This window comes from Triticum aestivum, chromosome 7D (genome assembly GCF_018294505.1).
Source record: "Triticum aestivum cultivar Chinese Spring chromosome 7D, IWGSC CS RefSeq v2.1, whole genome shotgun sequence".
In the NCBI taxonomy this organism is placed as follows: Eukaryota; Viridiplantae; Streptophyta; class Magnoliopsida; order Poales; family Poaceae; genus Triticum; species Triticum aestivum.
The window spans coordinates 334,681,053-334,687,058 of NC_057814.1; positions in this window are offsets into that span (position 1 = coordinate 334,681,053).

Sequence of the window (6,006 nt, forward strand, 5' to 3'; positions counted from 1 at the left end):
TATGATGCTTGTATGACTTATTTTATTTTTAGAGATGTGTTGTGATATCTTCCCGTGAGTCCCTGATCTTGATCGTACACGTTTGCGTGTATGATTAGTGTACGGTCAAATCGGGGGTGTCACACCATGTCTCGAGTGGATCATATGTGATATCACTAAGGAAGGAAGTCACCTCGTACTCGAGAGCTCTAGCTCGTGCTCGTGTCATAGGTCCTCTTGGCTCTTGATGAGACGATGGTAGGTCCATGGGGATGACCGTAGGATGCTCCGCATCATCTCTCCTCCCTTGGGAAAGATCCGACCTCGGATCGAAATCCTCATCACCATGGTACGGGGATAGATCTTTGATGTTGAAGATGTCGCTTACGGAGTACTTGTCGCGTGGTATGTCGATCTTGTATGCGTTGTTGTTGTAGCATGCAAGCATCTTGAATGGTCCATCCGCTCGGGGTAGTAGCTTGGACTTGCGTTCCTTGGGGAAGCGATCCTTGAGAAGGTGTAGCCACACAAGATCTCCAACATGGAACATCATGGGTTCTTGTTGATGTTGAGCTTGGTCGCGAGTCGTTGTAATTGGCGCTCGATGGTGTTCCTTGTATCTTCATGCATCTTCTTGAGGAAGTTGACTCGGGCACTCGCGTCCATGTTTGTGTGCTCTTGTAGCGGTAGAGGTAGAATGTCCAATGGAGACAGTGGGTTGAAGCCATAGACGACCTCGAAGGGGGACTTGCCGGTAGTCGAATGTCTTGCACGATTGTAGGCGTACTCGGCGATGGGTAGGCACTCCTCCCACTCCTTGATGTTCTTCTTTATCAACACGCGTAGTAGAGTGGAGAGCGTGCGGTTGGTCACCTCCGTTTGTCCGTCGGTTTGTGGATGGTATGCCGAAGAGAACAAAAGCTTGGTTCCGAGCTTGGCGCACAATGTCTTCCAAAAGTAACTCAAGAACTTGACGTCGCGGTCCGAGACAATCGTCTTTGGCACTCCATGAAGGCGCAAGATTTCCCTACAAAACAAATTTGCAACATGTGAAGCATCGTCTATCTTGTTGCAAGGAATGAAATGTGCCATTTTGGAGAATCGGTCCACAACAACAAAAACGCAATCCTTGCCATTTCGAGTTCTAGGCAAACCAAGCACAAAGTCCATGCTAATGTCTTCCCATGGGTGATATGGAATTGGAAGTGGCATATAGAGGCCATGAGATTGAGCTTTGGACTTAGCTTTGCGACATGTAGAGCATCGGTTGGTGAAGCGATTGACGCTGCGGAACATCTTGGGCCAAAAGTAGTTCTTGGAGAGCGTAGCAAATGTCTTGTCGCATGCAAAGTGTCCCATGAGTCCACCTCCATGAGATTCCTGCAAAAGCAACAAGCGAAGAGAGGACTCGGGGATGCAAAGTTTGTTAGCTCTCATAAGATATCCATCTTTGATGTAGTATCGATCCCAAGAAGTATGCGTCAAACACTTGGCATAAGGAATAGAAAATGTAGGATCATGCTCATACAAGTCTTTTATATGCTCAAAGCCAATGACATGTAACTCAAGTTGATTAACAAGCATGCATATACGGGAAAGCGCATCCGCCACAACATTTTCCTTACGTTTAATATACTTGATGACATAAGGAAACGACTCAACGAACTCACTCCATTTAGCATGACGCTTGTTCAACTTAGTTTGACCCTTAAGGTATTTAAGCGTTTCATGGTCGGTATGGATGATGAACTCATGAGGGCGTAGGTAATGTTCCCATTCATGCAAAACTCGCACCAAAGCATATAGCTCTTTGTCATAGATAGGGTAATTGAGTTGCGCTCCGGAGAGTTTCTCACTAAAATAAGCAATTGGGCGCTTCTCTTGCGTTAACACACCTCCTATGCCATTACCACTAGCATCGCAATGAATTTTTAAAGGTTTGTCAAAGTTGGGTAATGCAAGCACGGGAGCATGAGTAAGCAAATTCTTAAGCTCATTGAAAGCAATATCTTGAGATGTTCCCCAAACAAACGGTGCATTTTTCTTACTCAAAGCATGCAAAGGTGAAGCAATGGTGCTAAAATCCTTCACAAATCTGCGATAGAAACCGGCTAAACCAAGAAAACTACGCACTTGTTGCAAATTGGTTGGTTGGGGCCAAGTTTTAATAGCATTGATCTTAGATTCATCAACATGAACACCCTTAGAAGATACTACGAAACCCAAGAAAACAAGCTTATCAACACCAAATAGGCATTTTTCCATATTAGCATAAAGTTGCTCTTTTTGAAGAGTTTGTAGCACGGTGCGAAGGTGGGTGACATGCTCTTTGAGAGATTTGCTAAACACAAGGATATCATCAAAGTAGACAACAACAAATTCACCAATGTAAGGGCGAAACACGTAATGCATAAGATGCATGAAAGTACCGGGTGCTTCCGATAAACCCATAGGCATGACTAACCACTCATATAGACCAAACTTTGTTTTGAAAGCGGTTTTCCATTCATCACCCTCTTGTATGCGGATCTGATAGTAACCACTTTTAAGATCAATTTTGGAAAAGATAGTGGCATCGCAAAGTTCATCAAGCATATCATCAAGGCGTGGAATGGGATACCTATAACGAACGGTGATAGCATTGATAGGTCTGCAATCGGAACACATGCGAAAGCTACCGTCTCGTTTTGGCACAAGAATGACCGGTACGGCACAAGGACTCAAACTTTCACGCACATGTCCATGGTCTATGAGATGCTTTACTTGCCTTTGAATTTCTTTGGTTTCTTCAGGGTTGACGCGGTAGGGCGCTTTGTTTGGAAGCGGCGCTCCGGGGATGAGATCAATTCGGTGCTCAATGCCTCGTAGTGGAGGTAGACCCGGAGGTAGCTCATCGGGGAAAACATCTTGGAATTCCTGCAATAAAGAAGATAACACCAAAGATAGATCGTGAGAGTTGTTAGTTTTTGGTGCCTCATCCTTGCACAATAGGAATAGTGTAGGACACTTGATGGGTTCTCACACACTTCTCTCATCTCACGTTTGGTGGCAAATAGGACTAAGTTTTTCTTGTCGCTCATCGTGGAGGCACTCAATTTGGGCTTGTGGCGCTCACTCTGTTTTTGGTGGTTCACTCTCTCACTATTCTCTCCACGATGGGTGTTTTGCTTGTCAGCGAGCAGTTGGCTTGGAGACATAGGACGTAGCACAAACTCTTTCCCTTTCATCTTGAAGCTATAGTGATTTGTACGCCCATTGTGAATGACACCTTGGTCAAATTGCCATGGCTGTCCAAGAAGGAGGTGGCACACGGTCATCGGAAGAACATCACACTCCAAAGTGTCTTCATAGGCGCCGATCTTGAAAGAGACTTGTACTCTCTGCTCGACTTGTATGGTGCCGGTGTTGCTTAGGCATTGAACCTTGTAGGGGTGTGGGTGCTTCATCTTGACCAATTGGAGTTTGGAGCATAGTTCTTCACTTGCCAAGTTATGGCAACTCCCTCCATCGATGATGACCTTGATGGACCGTCCATTGATGATGGCCTTTGTGTGGAAGATATGGCATCTTTGATCTTCGTCTTGTTGATTTTGAAGAGTCAAGACCTTGGAGACAACAAGAGCGGGACTTGAGTCTTCGTCACAAAAGATGTGATCATCTTCGTCTTCATTGTTCACTTGTCGGTGCATGGCCACTTGCTCAAGAGCTTCCATTTCTCCTTCACTCATGGAGTCGTAGGTGCCGTCGTCGTTGAGGATCATGGTGCGCTTGTTTGTGCACTCAAAGGACTTGTGGCCTCGGCCTCCGCATGTGAAACATTTGATGGAACTTGTCTTGACGGTCTCATCTGTTGGAGTAGATGATGATGAAGCTTTCGGCTTGAAGTTGCTTGTAGTAGGAGGACGACTTGAGCTTGTCGAAGCTTTCTTGTAACTTGACTTGTCGCCATTGCTCGTGGTGGGAGTCGTCGAAGCTTGATTGTTGGAGAGGCCATAGGACTTGGATGAGAACTTGTCGTCTTGTACTTGCCGTTCCGCTTTGGTAGCTTGATGCACTAGCTCGATGAGGTTCGAGTATGGTTGGAAGTCGGCAATCTTCTTGATAGGGTGATTGAGTCCATTCAAGAAACGTGCCATAGTTTGCTCATCATCTTCTTTGACATTGGCTCGTATCATGGCAATCTCCATTTCCTTGTAGTACTCTTCAACGCTCTTGGTTCCTTGCTTGAGTTGTTGGAGTTTCTTGAAGAGGTCGCGGTTGTAGTAGTTTGGCACGAATCGTGATCTCATGACATCCTTCATTTGTGCCCAAGTGGTGATGGGTGGTTCACCTCTTGCCACATGGCGCTCAATGACTTGTTCCCACCAAATGAGGACGTAGTCTTGGAATTCGAGGGATGCCATTGCGATCTTCTTCTCTTCTTCGTAGTTGTGCAAGCGGAAGATTTTGTCAACCTTCAATGCCCATGATATGTACTCTTCGGGGTCATTGCTTCCGGTAAACTTGGGCATGGTGAACTTTAGCTTGCCATATCGTTGCTCTTCATTGTGTTGGGGTCGGGGATGATGACGCCCATGTCGGTGAGGATTGGCAATCTCATGTCGCTCTTGGCGAGGAGGGTTGTCTTCCTCATGTTGCTCTTGGTGAGGAGGGTTGTCTTCCTCATGATGCTCTTGGCGAGGAGGTGGTCCATTGTCTTCTTGCTCTCAATGGACTTGATGTTCTTGTCTCGCATGAGGAGAAGCTTGTCAATCTTGATGAGGAACTTGTCGATCATGTCGAGGAGCTTGTCGATGCACACGTGCTTCGTAAATCCTTTCTTGAGCTTCGTCGCGAAGTGCTTCTTGATGTAGTCGAGCTTGTCGGCCTCGATTGGCTACGGCACGACTTGAGTCTTGAAGAGCACGTTGCGCCTCAAGTGCTTGAGCTTCACGTAGTTGTCATTCTTGACGTTGCGCCTCGGCGTCTTGTGCATCTTGATGTTGTCGCGCTCGCTCCTCTTGTTCTTGTTGTCGTTGGCGTTGCCGTTCTTGTGCTTGTGCGAAAGGAGCTTGGTTGTGACGATGTCGATGCTCTTGAGAGTCGGTGTCGTGTAGAGGATTGCGGTTAGCTTGACGGTCTTGACGCGCGGCACGACGAAGAGTGTTCGATGTCGGTGTACTTGAACTGGAGATGGTGTCGTCGTAGTGTTGACTTGAGCGGCTCCGTCTTGACGAGGACGAAGTTGTAGAAGAGCGGACCATCATGGTTCGGATATCTTCTTTGAGGGAACTCATGGATGTGTCGAAGTAGTCTCTTGTACGTTGCTCAGATTGTCGTAGATCGGTGGCGAGGTTGTCGATGCGATCGCCCAAAGCAAGTTGTTCTTGATGCAAAGCTCGGTGTGCACCAAATAGTTGAGTCTTGGTGACGTAGGATGACATGTCGTCGTCTTGCTCCAAGAAGAGTGGATTGGTAGAAGTACTTGGCCTATCCATCATTCCAAACAAAGATATCTGAGTGGGAGAAAGAGAAGAACCAATACCAAATGTACCTTGACCGATGTTGAAAATGGATCAAAGATCACTCCAATGTGTAGCAAGGAAATAGCACAATTGGTACCATTTCTTGTCGGTTCTCACACCTACACAAGTAAAAGCTTATGGTGGAGCTTGGTTAGGATGGTGGCACAAAATTTGATGCAATTGTAAGTGAGACTCAATAATGTTGGAAAAGATTCACAAATTTGCAAATGCAACAAGTAGACCAATAGCAAGATATGGTACACGGAAACACACACGCAAATAGATAAGTGGGGTTGGGCAACCAAGGGTGAGCCAAAATGTGGAATCCACCAAGATGCTCTTGTTGCACAACACTAGAGAGACGCTAGCACGATTGCACAATAGGCGGATCCAAACTTGTGCACAACCTACTAAGCAAAAATGCAACGACTTCTATCCCAAGTATGCTATATGTATGATGTTTCTATGCTTTGATCCAAGATGATCGAGTATGACAATCTTAATGTTGTATGATGCTATGGTT